The sequence below is a fragment of the Triturus cristatus genome, chromosome 10 (genome assembly GCF_964204655.1).
Source record: "Triturus cristatus chromosome 10, aTriCri1.1, whole genome shotgun sequence".
NCBI lineage: Eukaryota > Metazoa > Chordata > Amphibia > Caudata > Salamandridae > Triturus > Triturus cristatus.
The window spans coordinates 768,799,967-768,819,014 of record NC_140593.1 but is presented as its reverse complement, the minus strand read 5'-3'; the positions used below and the strand labels follow the sequence as shown (position 1 = coordinate 768,819,014).

General features: G+C 42.8%; 1 protein-coding gene and 1 long non-coding RNA gene across 3 annotated transcripts in view; one reads left to right on the top strand and one right to left on the bottom strand.

Moving 5' to 3' along the window:
- LOC146789983 (uncharacterized) overlaps nt 1-5,054 on the top strand; it is a 33,746-nt gene extending 28,692 nt beyond the window's left edge. Inside the window, exons 2-3 of the long non-coding RNA XR_014969511.1 lie at nt 3,641-3,744; nt 4,141-5,054. This is a non-coding gene — a long non-coding RNA (uncharacterized LOC146789983). The remainder of the gene's footprint in view (nt 1-3,640; nt 3,745-4,140) is intronic.
- Nucleotides 1-19,048, bottom strand: part of EMP2 (epithelial membrane protein 2) — a 114,752-nt gene that overhangs the window by 89,928 nt on the left and 5,776 nt on the right. The gene's annotated exons all lie outside the window — the stretch shown is intronic.

The following is a 19,048-nucleotide window of genomic DNA, read 5'->3' as shown; positions in this document are numbered from 1 at the left end:
ACTGAGAAATTTCACCGAAGCGTGGGACAGTTTATACACTATCAGCACTATGAAAAACAGCAATGAAACTGTGGGGGACAATTACTGAAACCCCACGCAGGTCAAATACGCTGGATCTGTTACTGCACATAGTCACAGGAAATAAGGCTGTACCTAGCACTCAGAGAAGGCTTACAGGAACCCCCACTAAAGGCTACAATGAAATCGGAAACAGACTCTAGAGTTGAATACCAAGCTAAACAATGGGAGGAAGCCGTCACATTCATACAAACGGCAACTAGTAATGCAAGGTTCCTCCTAATACAATTCAACTTCATGCATATGCCACACAAGGATGGTACACAAGATAGATCCCACAAAGCCACAGACTTTAAGTGATAGCAGATGGACACTACATACTTCCATCTGAAGTAGGCATGACTGTCCATACACACCTACTAGACACAGGTAGAATCGCACACTACACCACACTCTGTTAGGAACAGGGGCTAGCAAGACTAAATATAAGATTGAGCAAAGGTTTATTAATTTCTCGCTACTACTGGCCCGCAAATGATCAGCCGTTTACTGGATGTGCCCATGGGCTTCCAGGGTGGATAGCTGGGCAAAGGATGTGGGACAGAGAAGACTCAATGTAAATGATGAGACATAATTGCAAATTAGAGGAAGATCTGGACTTATGGCAGCTACTCACTAAAAAGTAGCAATTTCTGCCAGATGAGCAGCACCCACCTTAAGGGGAAAATCAACATTACTAACTAAGGAGTCCTGATGTAGCAAGACAAAGCATTGGGATTAATGGTCATTTGAAAAATAGAAGAGTGCGTAAAAGACTAATTAATACGACAGGCTGTGATTTAACAATGATGTTGAAAGCAAGAAAGTTGTACTGTATGAGAACCTTTTTTCCCAACAGACATAAAAAAGTTAATTGTATTTTATTCTAATCTTTAAAAGCATCAATAAAACTGTTTAAAAAAAAGCTACTGGAGTATTAATGACCACCACCATACATATCCACCATCGGAAACAGGATTACAATGGCACATTCCCATTGGCAGGTTAACCTTTGGAAGCCGTTGGCAAGCCAAGGTCAACTGGCAAGGCAGACCAGTGGGAGTATGGATACAGGCCTCCCTGGGTGGTTTGTGTGGATGAGAGGGTTAAGGTATAGAGAGTAGTTTGAACTGCCGGTATACTTGGTCTTCGACTGGTTTCCACATACACATCACAGATCTGTAACTAGCTAAGAGGGGCATGACGAGAATTTCACATTCTAATGCTTTCTCGGGCATTAAATTAATTCACAGCAACATGGTCACATGCACAAACCTGTTCAAGTTCATTTAACTCAAGCAGGAGCTGGCTGACCAACCTCAAGTTAATAAGTTTTATACAGAAGGATGAATGTACCCTAAAGCCAGTTTCATATTTTGTCTGGCTTTCTCTAATACCGGAAGCTAAATAAAATAAATTATCATAAATGCATAACATTTAACCAAGACCTCTGTAAGGTCATTCGGAAATGTATCTGCTTTGAATCAGGTGTGGCCTGCTATGAGGAAAAGATTCAGAACCATAGCAATCACTCATTTGGGTATTTTGACATGTCTTCTGACCTCGCCTTGCTCCATCTCGCCACAAAGAATAAAGATAACCACAAAAAGAGGAATAGAAAAATTGGCTACGGCCCAGTTTGAAAGAACATTTCATAGGGCTGTTAAAAAAAATAGGAGCCCCACACAGTTTTTTTTTTTTATATAACTCTTTTTAATAAAGAAACTTCGACTACAAGGCATAGTTTCATAGGAACACCGCAGAGATATTTGCAAGCACAAGGATTCAGCAATGCATAACATACTTGTACAGTTGGAGTTACGGGGAAGGGGAGACATTTTCGTCGTAGAGTCTGGGGGGGGGTACATATTTCACCTCGGTATAAGTTCCAGGGGGTCCAGATTTTGGACCATTTTCGGGGGCAGCCCCTTGCAATGTAAACAGATTTTTCTCGTTGCATGCACCAATCAAGGTCCTTTTCCCAGTCTTTTATTGCAGGTGCCTGTGAAGCCCCCCAGTGCTGCTCCCACACAGTTTTAATAATTGAATATCACAATGAGAAAAACAGGTATTGGCAAATGTGTGGGTGTTGTGATGATTGTGTTGCACGTTGCCCTATAATCCTACATTGTTCACTAAGTGGGAATTTGACATCTACACGCATGTGCGCTACAGTCATTTCACCTGGCTCTCAACAGACACGCTGTACATGCGACTTCGGACAAGAGAAATTAACAATCAAAAGAAGTGCCTTGCATCTGTTCATTAGGATTCTTTGTTTTGTCAAATTGTACAAAATTAACAAGAGAAAGTTGTTTTTAGAGAAGGGCTAAATGTGTTGCTTTAATAGTGTTACGTGTCTTTAGTCTTCCCTAGTGTTAATTCAATATGCTTCTAGGAATCGATCTAGAGGTGTGGAATTTTATAAAATATCTTCTTCATGGGAGGCTTCAGAAAAAAACTTCTCCAGTTTTAAAAAAAATCAACTTGTCTCTTTTGTTGCCAAGCAAAGTGGCAAGTTATGACAGAGGTCTTACTATATCAGAGCTCTGATAATAGCCATCCTGACACAGGACTGGAAATCAAGCCCCAAGATTGGAATGTACAAGTATACTGAAGCACGAGGTGTTTTCCATCATACTGCAGCTCAGCAATCAACTCTGTTCCCATGATTGCAGGCAAGCAAAAGGACACCTAATTTGGAGGCACCACTTCCAAGAAAATCCATTCTGTCACTAGATTGGTTGCTTTAATCCTCTACCACCAACCTGTGCCCTTCAAAAAAGGCATGGACTATGGATTAGTGAGGTTTCTTTGCACACACATAGCATGACAATACATATACTGGTGCCAGGCTCACTGACTCGCTGAATAGTAAAGTCCACTCACATTTCCAAGATATCCACAATGAAGAAGATTGCCCACAACTTTCTCACAATAAAGGTCAATTTTAGATTATCTTTTGACCAGCCTGAGAGGCACATATGGACAAACCCTTTAAAATAGTTCTGTGATAATATTGACTTTTGTGTGATTTGAAAGAAAGACAAAACTCCCCAAAATGTTTCGTTTTTGGACTCTATAAACAGAGCCACAAGAGTTATAGAGTTGTACAGCTGTTGCGGTTTTTTTTGCATAGATTTGCCGCATTCGCGACATATCCGTCATCTGCTGAATAATCTGCAGATTATAACAAAAAAATGTTGTTTCTAGTTTAAACGGTTCAAAAGTTACAAAAACGCAGGGACATGTATTGCCGCACAATGGAAGGCCCTTTAGAAAGGTTGACTGGTCACCTTTCTGTTGCTTATTGCTATATTTGGCTGTCAAACTGGTACTATTGAAGTGCAATTATTTCCCAGACAATGTAAAAATTACAAAATAATAAAGTAATACTATCACAACATGTGCAGCATTATGCTGCATAATTTGCCTTTTCTTGCCAAATAATTTACTCAATGTTGCCGCATAATTTGGCCCTCCCCTGCTGCACAATTCGAGTGGCCCTGTCTAAAATTAAATTATTCACCATCCGCCACATAAATGAACTTCTTTGACACAGGTTTTTTTTAATAATCTACAGATACCTGAAAAGCCTTTCCTGCTGAGGACCTAGACAGCGACATTCATCCAATCTGCAATACAAAGAAAGACAGCCTGATGCCTGACAGAATTCTGGTTGCACAGGTATGCTAATGATTGATGCCCGAAAGTGGTTGTGAATTACAAGGCACTATTTCATTCTTATTCAATCCTTCCATTAGCGTTTTTTAAATTCATCATGATTTGGACTCCTATACCAAATGTAATGTATTTGCATTTTTGTAAATAAATTTAATAGGATCAGATAACTCAACAAAACAATTTTTGGAACTACATTATGAAGGACAGTGTAATGTGTTACATTTTGAGTTTATTAGAGGAATGGGAGAGTGACTGACTGTATGCTTCTGGTGAAGGTGCAGGGCGGTAAGAGGGCACACCTCATTTGTTTTGAGCTATTTAATGGAGATACATTTAGAACTACTTCTTAAGGATCAAAGCATCACCAAGACTGATAAAAGTGTCTCGTTTTGATTTCAGAGAAATCTATGATGTTTCCATGCTGTGAGTCTTTGCGGATTGCGATATTCCCAGTTTCATCAGGAAGTCTCCTGAAGAATTGACCATTCACAGCCATCCAAAACAAGAACAGAAATATCAACCACCCCACCCTAATTCGCGGTCCCACCTTCATACCACTTTCTCGGCTATCCTTGATCCTCAGACAATCATTGAAAGAACAGAAGCTTTCCTCCTTACCCCAGTCTGCCTGTGAATTGTTCTTTCAAATGAACTCTGCCTTTAACTCCAGGCTTCTTCCTCTATTGAGTCAGGATCAAGAACGGAGCCGAGGAGCACTAGGTCCTCTGGAGGAGAAGGAAGTGGAGCTACAGGAACAAAGGTCTCTTGGAGCAAAGCAAAGCAAAAGGAGAAACTTCAGGGCTGCCAGAGAAAATTGTAGGTAGCAGTACTAGAAGACGCATAGCAATCTGTCGATTCCTACTCATTGTGCATATCCCAAAAACCTGACAGGAATTTACTGATCGGGTGGTCAATATGCCAAGCCAGGATAAAAATAAACATTTGCTTGGATAGCTTACTCTTTTATTATAGTGGTATATTTAGGAAAAAAAATCAGTTTATACACTGAGCTCTTACGGGATGGTTGCTGTAGGTGGATTCATCAGCAGCAGACACTACACCGGTGGAGGATCAGACACTACACCGGTGGAGGATCCCCTTTGTGGAGGATCTCCTTTCAGATTGCTGTTCACGAGTGATAGAAATGTGATATTTATATTTCTGCCATGAAAGGTCCAGATAGGATGATGTACAGCTGTGGTCCTCCCAGATGAAGGCGCATGAGATGCACAGGTGTATGTGTGATGTACACCTGGAATATATTTGACTATCTCTGAAACTCTCCATTAAAACAGTTGACCTAATTTACGAGTACAGAACGTCTGCAGTGTTTGCATATTTGGCAGTATTTGGAAGTGATACCTATTGGAAGAGTAATGAGTGTTCCCCAAAGAGTATGAGGGGAGTGTCAATGCAAATGAAGCCAACGCCCATGGAGTGGTAACTATACAGAGATTCACAAACACTTGCAATGGCTTTTCGTTTCTTATTTAAACCTCAAAATATGCGCCTGGCAAAACCAGGTGAGGCGTTGTAAGTGTGGAAAGGCAACTGTTACACTGCCATACTTCTAGTATAGATGTAGGAGATAAAAATGTATTGAGTGGATATTGATTCCTGACAATACCAATAATACAAATATACTAGAATACATTGTACATTATGATATACTAGTACAAAGAATCAAATAATGTATTATTTATTTCACCAATTATCAAATACAGGAATACAATTAAACTCCAAGTGATATCTTGGCCCAACAGCATGGAATAAATTCTCTCTTGAGCTAGGCTTAGTGAATGCTAATTTACTGTTCAAGAAAAAGCTGAAACCTTGCTTTTTAAACATGAGTAGATGGTCAGACCGCAAAATGTAGCAGGCCAATAAGCGCCGTGACACTCCTTGGAGTAGCTGTGTGCTCTAAAATCGCATTTCATCCATTCATTCACTGATAACCACAACAATGAACTTAATTCAAAGGAACGAAAATGTTGCCCTGCCCAGGCAGAAAACCACCTAATGTAAGACTTACATCACATACAGTCATACAACTACGATAAATTCACACCGCTGTTCCAGTATGTTAGACATATAAGAAAATACATTTCTGGCATTTTGTTGACCACAACATAGTAGTTAGTGGATTTCTCTGTGGGCCCAATTCACAAAGTCATTTGGGAGTATGTGACATTGCACTTCTGTAGTTCTTCTTCATGTGCTCATAAATGGCTTTGTGAATTCCCCCCTTAGTCTCAAAGAATAAAACAAACAAGCATTGGAAAAGTAGGTCAGGCGGACACTGTCAGAATTTTTGACTTTGTCAAAAAATAAATTGTTTCTGTTTTTGCACAACTTAGTTGTTAGGGAAGCTGCTGGCTCCTCCTCGATCCAAACAAAAACACTGACTGAAAGCAAAACTATTTTGGGTCTTGAAAAGCACACATTGCCATAGTAGTCCCTGGCACTGAAGGGTACAATTTTGTATGTGGATGTGCTCCTTGTTGAAGAGCAGAATGCCATGACTCACAGTGGAGTTAGCCAGTGACCACCCAATGCATGCTGCAGTGAGCAGAAGAAAAATGTGACTGGCACAATAACAGACCAGAGGATGGAGAGGCCTGGCTGAAAGCCCCTACAAGTAAGTATATGATACGTATAACTCTAGTTCACTCAAAAGGTCTTGGCTAACACCAGACTAAACAAGCATTGGCATAGCGAATAGGTCTCGCCTTTGGGACCTTATAAGTGTTTAGCCATGCAACAGTTGCATAACTAAATACTTATAAGGTCCCAAAAGCAAGACCTATTGGCTATGCCAATGCTTCTTTCTGTTTATTACTGCTCTGTAGTAATGGCGGCACATCTTAAGCTAAAGTCGGGTGCCGAGATTGCTTCAAAAGTAAAGAATTGTCTATTTCTTTGCTTTTGAAGCAATCTCAGCACCCGACTTTAGCCCAAGATGTTTAAGCTAAAGCACAGGTGCCGCCATTATTACATAGAAGTAATAAACAGAAAAACAAGCATTGGCCGCGCGCGAGGGACGGCATATGTGGTGGGGGAGTGGGAGAAGCGGGAGTTGTGTGCGCGCGCTGCCAAAGCTTGGAAAACAAGCATTGGCCGCGCGACGCAAGCTGGCTTTGCCAATTGAAGTGCCTTGCACTTGGGAAACAGAATGCACCAGAACTTTCTCTCCACCAAAAGCAATAACTCCGGAAGTAACTTTGTCTCCAAGTCCCCCTCTCACGAGATCAGCCATCTCCGGCAACTCTGGCTTCTCCAGGACGTGTGCCGGCACCACATCTGCCACCAGTAATTCTTCAGCAATGTCTATTCTGCTCCTGATAGACCCATCATAGCAGAAAAAAACTTCCCCGAATTCAAGAGCCTTTTCTAAAATAGATGTATATCAGATTAGGTTTAGGGGAAGATGTGCAGCAGCTCAGCAATAACCATGAAAACTGCATTATTACTAACTGCCTGGTCAGACGACCCTGCAGGGAACTCCCAGAGAATTCATGGGAAGGAGGATGGCGTTGAGGAAAGAATTCTGAGGTCGGAGTAACGATCTCATCGCCACTGTAGCAATGACCAAAGCATGTTTAGCCAGCCCATTTAATATTCTTCATAAATTTTAGTTAAACATGACATTAAACCAAAATACAGTGCCATGTTCAGTCTGCGTGCAGTGTGATTGAGCACTGACCTTTGGGTAAGTCACATCAGTGCTGCGCAGCCAGTAAATTGTTGATGTTTTTTAAGACCCAACAAATATATAAAAACAAGCATTGGCCACGCGCACGAGATGCCATATGTGGTGGGGGTGAAGCAGGAGTTGTGTGCGCGCGCGGCTAAAGCTTGGAAAACAAGCATTGGCCGTGCGACGCGGGCGGAAAAAGTGAAAGCTCCATGCGCTGGATCAGGCGAGACCTAAAAACATACAAATGACTAAAATTAGGTGAATTTACAGCAGTGGAGACAAAGGACACATTCAGACATCAACATGATATTGAGACATAAAGGATATAACAACAAAACAAAGAAGTACAAATTGTCTGCCCAAGGTGAGCCAGGGGGTAGCTGAACCATTTCACATCATGTCCAAAGTACAGGGTCAATGGCCCTTGCTAACTTTGCGCCACCCTTCATTAGAGTAAGCACTTGGCGAAAACATTCGCTAGATGGTATCAGGCTTAAGTCTGAATATAAAATTTTAAAAAATCACACCTACTTATCAAAAGAGGGTAAACCAAATATTCCATATCAAGCCTGAAAATAAACTATTGCATGATCATCAAATTTGAAAAAATGTTCATGCAATGATATCATGGACCCCAGAAGAACTAAGAGGGAAATTTGTGGGGAAAGCATATGACACTTGGTGGGTTCACAGTAAAAGAATGTACAGTATTGTGTTTGTGATCCACAAACAACTGATGAACAGACTGGCCTTGTCTTCTTAACCCCTTCAGCGCTGCGCGGATTCCCCCGCGGTGCTGAAGGGTTCGAGCGCGGGCGGGGCCATGACGGAACGGTTCCGTCATGAGCACAGCTCAACCGATGCTCATGACGGAACCGTTCCGTCATGGGCATGGAAGGGGTTAATGTGCAATCAAACACCCACGAGAAGAAAGGTCATGATAATATTCCAACTATTTGAAACATGTGAGGAATGGCAGGCTTCAGTGTTCCAAGATGCCACGCTCAGACCTCGTGGTTCCCCGTAGACACAATGACTCCCATTGGTCAGTCACTGGAGCATATAATCTAAAATTGGTTCTGTAATGCAGTACCGTACCATTGGATTACATGCACCCAAACAGTATTACTTTGTATGGGCAGCGGTACACATGATTCACAGTGATCATTAAGTGAAAGGCACTATGACTGTAAAGCAACAACGGTACGTGCCAGGATCACTTGCCGCTATTTCTCTTATAATTAGTTTTGATCACATATGGAAATTGCAAACCATAAACATCAACTTGCAGATAATTATACTTTTTCCTTTAACACATGAAAGGAATCTATGATTAGTCATCGTAGATGTATTGCAAATCCAAGACCCAGACCGAATGTGGTGAATGGCATCATCGGACACCATGTGCAGAGAGTCAATGCAAGCATGAATGCTAATATCCTGTTTTCAAACATTTCCCAGTGCCTTAGTCCAGGTTCAAGAAGACAAAGAATAGTGGTCACCAGTTTGCAACATCATAGGTAGCAGGACTGCATCGAAGGTGGTTAGCATAAGGTTTAGTCAAACATAACTTGGTTGGTTCAAATAAACATCATCAACACAACTGGAGCAATAGGGGAAGAAAAAGCCAAGCCACCCCACTCAACACATTGTAAACAACAAGGGGCCTGACTTTATTTAGACACCTAATACTAACAACTCGACACCAGAGGGGTTACCCGTATTCTTAATACTCCCTCACACAAGCGATCCCTACCGCTAATCAAAGTGTCATGGTGTTCCAATTTATAAGAAATGTCAATACAATATAATCGGACCACTCCCACCTAAACATAAAAAACTGTGGAATAGGAGAGGAAGCACCTCACAGTCGTAACACCAAGGGGTTGCTGGTCGGTACTCACTAGCACACCCACTTATCATCATCAGTTACTTTCTCTCCATGCAAAAAAACGAAAGGTGTGTGTTCTATCATGAAGACCTCGAAAACCTGTAGAAAAGGGTGAAGACAGTGAAACCTAAATGTGAATGAACTGTCAGTGCATAGTGTCACTACAAGTGCCCACTGGACCCCGTGAGAAATGAACAACCAATAACTCCATGATGCAAAAGATCCACACCGGAAAGTCACTAAAGAGGAGGAGACAAAGATTACTATATTCTGACCACCATCAAGCTGAATCCGAAACATATGTGCTGTAGGAAATGGTGTAGGACACAGAAGACTATCAGCCAATGAGGTGTGACTCCTAAGGTGGCATGCAAGTAGGAAAGCTTTATGTTCCTCCAGCTGTGAGCTACTAAACCGAAACACTAGGATTATGTGAGCTTTAATTGAACGAGCACTTTCTTCTTGTACTCAGGGTCTCAGACTCAATCAACTATAGGTATGCTCAATTACCAAGTGCATTTGAAGAATCAAATCACCTACATAGGCCAGAAAGCATTGAAAATACTGTTCAATGTATGCAGGTGGTAATTGTATCTTAAACCAAGCTACACTTGACTGGAGAAGCCCAGTCAGGCCGAAACTGTTCCTGGGCTGCTGGTGTTCTGTTTCCAGGAGGACCTGGCCCGGCAGGTCAGCTGTACTGTTCTTATTGGAGCAGGGTCAAAACTGATTTGCCTACGGCTGAGTCCAAACTGAGGTGGCACTATGTGCAAAAGAACGATGGGTTGGAATACTACCCCGAACGAGTGCCAGAGCTTACTGAAAGCCTTCCTGTTATACCCTTTTGTGTGTTTGGTGAAATATGTATGGCTCATCCCTAACAGAAAAACAACACAGCGTTGTCAAAGGCAATGATGCAATCAATGATTTATCAGAGAGGTGTTTGACTTCTGAGAGGTTTAATGGACTGTTACTATGTGGTAATGCAATGTTCTTTAACCCTTTCGCCGCGGCGGGAATTCTGCCGCGGCGCTGGGGGGTGCGGGGGGCAGCGCGGTGGCGCTGTGCTCATGACGGAGCCGCTCCGTCATGAGCCACGGTTGAGCTGTGCTCATGACGGAACGGTTCCGTCATGACTCCGCCCATTTGCGTTGTCCCCCCGCACAGGCGGGGAAACAGCGCCGCGTAGGCGGAGCGGCCGCCAACGGCCGTGACATGACGGAACCGTTCCGTCATGAGCACACGGCAACCGTGGCTCATGACGGAGCGGCTCCGTCATGAGCGGGGAAGGGGTTAAAGGAGGTGTGGGCTCAGCTCATTCCTAATTTTAAACAAGGTTGGTGCAGTCCTGATTGATACAAGGGGTCATAGGCCCTGATCTTGGGAGCACAGATGACAATTACTCGGCCAGAAAATTGTAGAGCACAATTCAGTAGCAGAGCAGTGCTTTGAGGTTTAGATGTACAGTATGCAATATTGTATTTCATGTCTGCTAAACTACATACACATTTTAAATTCTGCATGCAACATGCAAGTCCTATTATGGGCAACTATATGTTTTCTTTTTAAACAGTTTTCTTCAACAACCCAAGGATTCCGCATTTTAACAAACAGTAACTGATCACAGACAGAAACTATAAAACACAAGCTAAAGAGACAAGTTTGTGCAGTCGTTACACTGGTGTCCATCAATAAATTCTGCAATAGTAATTTGCAGAGTTGACTCACACTCATGCAAGAGGCTGATTTAAAAACAAATTATCTCATCATAGGTGGGAGTGAGTTTTTCCCTTTAACTCGTCAGGACTCATAGAAAACAGAGATATCTTGCCTGGTCGTAGCTCAGTTTAAATAAAATTAAAGAAAGCATATTCCTGCTGTTAACCCCACCAAAAAAAGCCAACTGCCCGCAGTGAAAATGTTCAGCTATACAACTCCTCAAATCTAAGACCCAGCAAAGAAGTGAGGTAGGGGGCAATACAGGTGCTAAAATGTGCCACGAAGCCCCTTATATCTCTATCTTGGGGTGAGTACAGCTGGTTACCAGATGAAGTGACATTTTCGATTTTACAATCCTCCCAACGCCCTCACAGTTATGGTGTGTCCATAGCAACTGGACAAACATGTTTTGTCCATTGAAACAGGGCACATTTCCAATGTCCCCACAAAATAAGATATTAGGAGAACCCAATAATTTGCTTCTATCTTAGACCAGATTGTATGTGCTTTGGAAGTGACTGAACATCCAGCTTTTCACACTCACTGGCCACTGAAAAATTATATTTCCACTGAATGGCTACTGTCAATGGCAGTGTAAAATTGTCAGACCTCGCTGCAAAATTGCATGGACACTTGACCAGTGTTGTTTAAAATACTTACTTTCCTGAGAAGAGAAAAAAATGCAGGAGAAGGACACTCTCTGGAAAGCACCATTCTAGACTGATATAGAATTATATGGAAATTACAAATGGCAGGGATCACAAACATATGTCTGAACATTTGTAAGAGGGAAAATGCCCATTAGCGGGTAGACAAATGTATAAACTGAGCCTACAGGTCTCGATGATCCACAATCAGGACTGCTGGCTGTGAGGGGATCAGGTCACGTGAACAGAGTTGCTGCGCTCACAGACTCAGGGTGACCCTACACACACATCAGAGGAAGCCTCCCCACAGCTCTAATATGCATTGGCTCCCATGACCTAAGCGGGTACAATTTTAGGGGTACATTCAGGTCATTAGGGCTCCTGTCCCTTCGCGCATTTCTCCCTCTGGAGCACCGTTGATGTGTATGGTCCATAAAGAGTTTATGTATATCTGTACCTTGAATTACATTTCTAGCGCATAGGGATAAAAATGAAATATACTACAGGCTTTACAACACACACAGCACAAAAGCTGAGCTGGAAACACCTTCACATTGTGGGTTTCCAGCTCTTGTTTGGGGAACCTACACAGTTGATGTCCATTACAGGTGTTAAACGTCCCCAGGACATCGGCAGGCCTGGAAGCTTTTAGGGTTTTTATTTTTATTTATTTTTTTGTAGAAAAGTTGAAGGTGGGTAGAAGTGCTTTGGGTTGTGCTCTGAATTAAGCCCAACCCACTCAAAGCCTCCGCCCGCTCCCCGCACACATTAAAATGTTATTCGAAGTTGGTAAGTTTCATACCATTTGATTGGTCATGTATGCCCTCAGCAGCAGAGTACCAGATTTCGAGATGCTGATACCATACATTTCTGTCCTGTACAGACTGGTGCAGGAAAATGTTCTTGATGCATCCCTTTGTGAATAAGCACTGCAGCTAGAAATGTGTTTGCCTTACCTCTTGCCCCTCCTCTGAGCACATATTTTGAACTAGGGGGATTTGCATGTATAAAAATTAAAATTGTACACCCACAGTACATATCGCTCATAGACAGATCCAGTTTCGGCACTTGCTTGTGCAAAATGAGAGAGGAGTTCAGTCACGGTATAAACTAGAAAACGAGAGGATAGTAATCAGCAAAATATTATAGCAAAAAGTGTAAAAGCCACAGTTTTAATGTAAATAGATTAATACAAGATCACTCTGTACGATCAGTAAAAAAGGTTCCAACTGACAACATTATTGACCTTATATTGTCCACTAGGAAGATATTTGTATACACTATGAGAAGTAAAGAGAAGTGAAGGTTGTTTTAGTCAAATAATGTATGTTAGTGAGGGTTGCTCTAGTCAACTCATGTATGTTAGTTGATTGGTGGAGTGTAAATAATGTCATAATATTCCTATACGCATTTAAAAATACCTTCTATGGGCACACATAGGGCCCGATTCCGATGTCATTCGGAAGGCCTCCGAATCGGATTTGGCTTTCCCGGATCCGATTCGTAGCCCTCGTTTACGACTGAATCGTAGACAGGTCTGAACGACCAAGTACGACGCGAAGATTGCGTACGAGCCGACTGAATCGTTTCCGGGACCCAAACCTGTCTGTACGACTCGTTCGTACCCGAATCAGGCCATGCTATGGAGCCGAATTCCAAATGAGCGGGTACGATGCACAATTCGGACAGCCGATTCGCTCTCAGCTAGACGAAACGGCTGTCGGAATGGTACTTCGGGGGGCCGTAGCAGACCCCCCTTCACCAGGGGCCATCCAAATCTGTAACAAGGGTGTGTCCATGGGTCCCCCCGATTCAGGCATGCACAGTGTGGCGGGCACCGTGGGCTGCCCACCACAGGGTGTACACCTTTCTCCAACCACCCCTTTTTGCTATGGGAGCCTGTGTACGCGCCTGTACACAGGCTCCCATAGAGTTCATTGGGAGTCTGGACGAACCGGGTCCGTAAGCGTACGGCTGCATCGTACTCGCTCGTTCGGACTCCTATGGTACTTTTCGCTTGGAAAGCCCTCTGGATCCGAATTGTACGGAGGGCTTTACTAGAGAGATCAGAATCGGGCCCATAGTGTTGAAAATCAGTATTCCACAGGTCAATGATACGACATAGCCGACAAACTGAGAAAAGGGCCAGAATGTAATACTTGCAACAAGCAGAATCTGAATCAAGTTTACAATAGAAACCCCAGAGTTACCCCCATGCCACACCAATAGAAAACTGTGCGCTTTTCAAATGCCAACAACTTTAGTCCTTTAAGTCCCAATCCACTACAGGAGTACACTTCTAAAGCCCACAGGTCCTCAGGAAAGGCACTTGGAAATGCAAAGAGTGTCAGGCAAAGCCAACATCCTGGCCCAGTCCTGGTTCAGTTGCCACTGGTCAGCTGGGCAGTTACAAAAAAGGCCTCTTGTAGCTTGCTTTATCAATGTAGATTGAAAAGGAGGCCAGCCTTATGTCAAACTTCAGACATTTTCAAGATGGCAAAAGTATCTGGTTCCACTAAAATTGCGATTTGAGGGCTGTGGGTGTTTGTGGGGAGTGAACTATGGTAATCCTAGTGTACTCACACATCTAACACCAAAATTCAGTTTGAAGTGACCACTTTACCCCGAATAAATTAAGAGACAATAGTCGGGTAGGACAAAAGCAGTATTTTTCAGTAACCATACAGTGGATACACAAGAATTCTATTGGCATCCTGTTTCCTTAGTTTCAAGTGTGCTGCAAAGTGATATATGTAAATTTAACAGAACAGTTAAGCAGGATTTGAAACTCATACTGGATTTGACACTGTAATCTCAAAAAGGATGTTTACAGCCCGCACCCTTTGCTGAGATAGAAGGCATCATTCCCGCCCATTCAGGTCTCCCTGTCAATTACAGTGACCTATTGCGTAGCTCCTGGGAAATACTTCACACCTATTTTCACACCTATTGAGATGCTAATCCCTTGCTGAAAGAAGTTGGAGAGCAAATTCAATTTAGCCTCTAGGAACTTCAGGCAGGGAAAAAGTAACTTTCTAAATGTTACTTTTTCTGAATATTTATTAAAAATTCGAATTCATCACTGAACTGTATTTATAATAACTAATAAAAATGGTTGTTTAATTATTTTTCTATTTGGCCTATTACTGAGATAAAGTATTAGTATTTGAATTTGCACTCTGGTTTCCTACATGGGACAGCTAGTCCTGCAAAAGTGAAAATAGCTTTGCTTTTGATGCCAATCACTTTGAGGATGTTAGCATTAAATTTCTACATGCCCTACTTTTAAATACCACGCACCCTGTCTTGTGAGCTCCAAGGCCTTTGTATGGGTGACTAATTAGTATTTGAAAGAGCAAGTTGTTCGAGCTGTCAAAATGTTTCATTCTGACAGGTTGAATTGAAGTTTTTAAACTGTACAGTCAAGCTACACAGGGTAGGCATTTAGCTAACGTTTGCAGTAGCATGGAACAATAGGCGGTGCAGTCCACAGGTGGCAATTAACTTCCAGGCCCTGGGTACACCATGTACCATATACTAAAAATAAATCAATTAGGAGTATGCCAATTCAGCCATGTTTAAAGGGAAGCACAGGACTGTGTCACTGGTTAGCAGAGACAAAGTAAACAGAGTTCTAAAGCCAGCAAAAATAGAGTGTCCAGAAAGAGGAGAAAAAATTCAGGGTCACCACACAGACAAGCATTTGCAATGTAAATGACAATGCCTTTTATTTATGTGTTTTTCAAAACGAACACATATCCAAAAGGCATTGTCATTTCTAATGCAGACAGCTCAGACTCTCGCAAATGCAAGACCACTTTCACAGAGGCCACGCCCCACTCTTTAGACGCTGCTTGCCATATTCAGGTTACAGCGAACCGCGTCTAAAGAAAGGGCAATGGCCACAATTAAAGTGAAAGCATGTCATGGGGCGCTTTTACAGCAAAAAAAATGTGTTCACAAACAAATGTTTTTTGGGGGGGTAAAAGAGGCCCATTCTAAGCTTTCACTTTAATGGTGGCCGTGCCCCTTTTTTAAGACGCGGCTCCCTGAATACGGCGAGCAGTGTCTAAATAAAGGAGCGCGGCATCTATGTAAGTAAAAGCACATGGGGGGGTTTCACTGCAAAAAAAAGTTTCGTAGTGCAGCCACTAAAGTGGACCGCGCTGCCAAACTAAATAAATAAAGAAGCATGGCTACTATAGTTAAAGTGGACGGCCATTACTAATTAAAAGCGGGCGGCGTACTTGTAGGAAAGCACGTAGTGGGCTGAATGGGGCAAATCATTGAAGATAATAGTGCTCACAGACTAGATAAAGCAGACGGTGTAACAACTCAAGTCCTCATGGGAGGTTACAAATGCAGATAAGGCGGTACCAAGGAGGGACTACTAAGCCTATTTGTGAATGAAAAGCAGGAGTCAACTGAAAAGATGGGTGGGAAATGGGTGGATCTACAAATCCCTACCTGAATACAGCATGCCTTGCAGCGCATGCGCTGCCATGGCTCAACTTAAAAAAGCAGATTGCCTAAACCTACAAACATATATGCAGGTGATTTTGGTCACCCATTTTCATATATTAGTCTTTCCAAGTGCCATTCACATATTGCTCACACTCACCACAGAACACAACAAGAAGCACTGCATCCTTTGGCGGTCTTGCACTGTGAATGATGGCATTTTGTCTGATCACATGTCCACAGCGGCCTGAAAATGAGTGCACTTCAGTGCCAGTGCGGGTGTATGTGGGCTGGAAGGCTTCTACTTCATTTTTATAGTTGTTAATATTTTTTGCTCATTTATTTTCCGCGATGCATGCTTGCACAAAATAATGTAAGCTTACTAAGGGCAGATCTATTGGGTTTTCAATGCCTGTTCTGGTTAGATCGCCTTTCGACCGGGAGACTGCACCATTAAAAACCTTCATTACGAAAACGCAGGTTGATTACACACTATATTTGAACATGTAAGAACAGTTACCTACCCATAAGCTTGCAGAAGCTCCACCTAACGGGAAGAATCCATACACAGATCTAATTATCAAAATTGTTAATATCTAGCTTTGTATACAAGACTTAATACATAAATATAGTCTGTTTCTAAAATAACCCACTATTACAGGATCAGAGTCATGAGGAGATGAAGTGGCCTGCTCAAAGTGACACAAATTAGCCAAGTGGGGGATCTTCAGTCAGACCTTTGGGGCCTGCGTCTCCACTGGACCTCATGTCCCTGGAGTAGAGTCCGTATGATCAACACCGCGCTTAATGTTAAGATGAAAACAATGGCCTAATTGATTGTTTTTTGGAAGCCCTCTGCCAGGGTTGCTGAATGACATGGTTTCTGAATATCTAGACTGTTTAACTTCGATTCCACCGCTTGTCCCTTTCTTCCACCACCATACACAGCCTGTTTCTTCAGTTAACTCATGCGTATTCTTTTTACTCCCTGCTTTCGCCTTATCTCTCTATTTTCCTTTCTTTCCCTCCCGTCTTCAATCTTCCCGTTTTGCTTTTCTCTTTTTTGCTCAGGGTTAAAATCTGATCCTGGAAAATAAGTCCTGATCCCTAAATGTGAGTGCCGGCACCCCACACCTGCGAGCACCAACAAAAATGAAGCACTGGATGAACCCCATGAGGTCAGGGATGGCTCCTCTGCTAAGGCGGAGGAGCGTCACCGCACTTCTGCTGGAAAAGAAAGATAAACTGATAATAACGTGATGTTACTATCATTTTATTCTTCCCTGCTGCGTCAGCATGAGGGCGGGGCTGCTCTGCTGACAGAGCAGGGGAGGAGTGGTGGGCACACTAAAGTGCGCATGATGCTTTGACCTGTCCTCTTGGCCGGCCAGTCATGCGCACTTTAGCATGTTCTCCATGCAGGCTGCGTTACAGCCTGCATGGAGTACATGCCCAGGCCCCAAGTCCTGTCTGAGTGCCGAACAGCGGCGCTCAAACCAATCACAGCGCTGTAGTGCAGCGCTGTGATTGGTTTAGGAGAGCCTAGCTGCTTTCTGTTTGGCGGAGGAGAGACGACATGGGACAGAGCTGCAAGGAGATAAGTGAATTTTTCTTTTTTTGCAATTAAACCTCCTTACCCCTCGCTCACCACCCCAGATTTGAGCTGGCCGCCACTGCATGAGGTTAACCTTCTTCACATACCTAAGAGTGTAAATTATGTACAAAGAAATAACTGGTCACCTCGTGAGGAGACATTGAAAAATTGCCCAAGAAAAGGCACTAAATGCAACCAGTATGCCACAACCAGTACTTTGCAAAATAGAGACGCTCACGGTCAGTCAGTTATATGAAGTTGTAGGTGAGACTTAAAATGAAAAGAAAGCGTTTTTACTCTGATTGCTGAACATATGTGAGATGGACTCCTCCCACGACTGTGAGAGAAGCAGATGCAAAACCCTACTCCTAGAGAGCATGGGGCATTAGCAAAAAAATCATTTATTACTGCAGTAGACCTCTGTGAGAAATACTGACATCTATTTGAGACAGTGAAGTGCTTTAAAAATTTTACAGTAGGAACAACTATACTACTGCTGCTCAAATAATCCAAACACTGAAAAGAACTTTAACAAGCTTTGAAAATGGACCTGGTAAAACTCACGGGCATATACCAGCTGTATGCCTTGAGTTGTTTTGCTTCCTTCCTTTAGGAAATTTGGATCTTTGAGAAAGTCAACACTTCGTAAATATTTATACCTCATTGAATCAAAACCAAAGTTATGTTTGTAGAACACTAAATTTGTGTGATTGCTTTAAAAAGGAAAGTTCAGTATATGTAGAAACCATGATGCAGAGAAACCATCTATTACGACAGTGCTTGATAAATCCCGACACAAAGTAGAGCTGATATTTTGTGTGCTGACGAAGGACGTAGGGTACCGCTACCCCACACTCTGTGTTCAACATGTTCTGGTTGGTGAGAGTTCCTCTGTGCCAAGGGTGCAAAGACAACTGCAACCACAACATAGCTCTGCGGAGATTACGAACACTTATTTACCTCCAAAATCACAGCTGTTGGGTGCACCAGCACAGAGATGTTGAGACCTATCCTTGAAGAGTGTTACTCTGCAGATGCCACAAGTTCCCTATACAAGTGGCATAATAAAACCTCAGGGGCACCCCTGCTAGGTAAGGTGGCCCCATTACCCATAACCTAACTGCCTTGCTGGTTCTGAGTGTTTTGTTTGCAGCTGGCAAGCTCAAAGGGGCCCCCTTTGAGGTGAACAGGGGTGCGGGGACCTCCGTTACTCCCCTGCCCTATACTACACTTGTTCATGATGCTACCTACCACCATGAATGAAACGCTGCAGGAGACCACGTGGACCAGACCTGTGC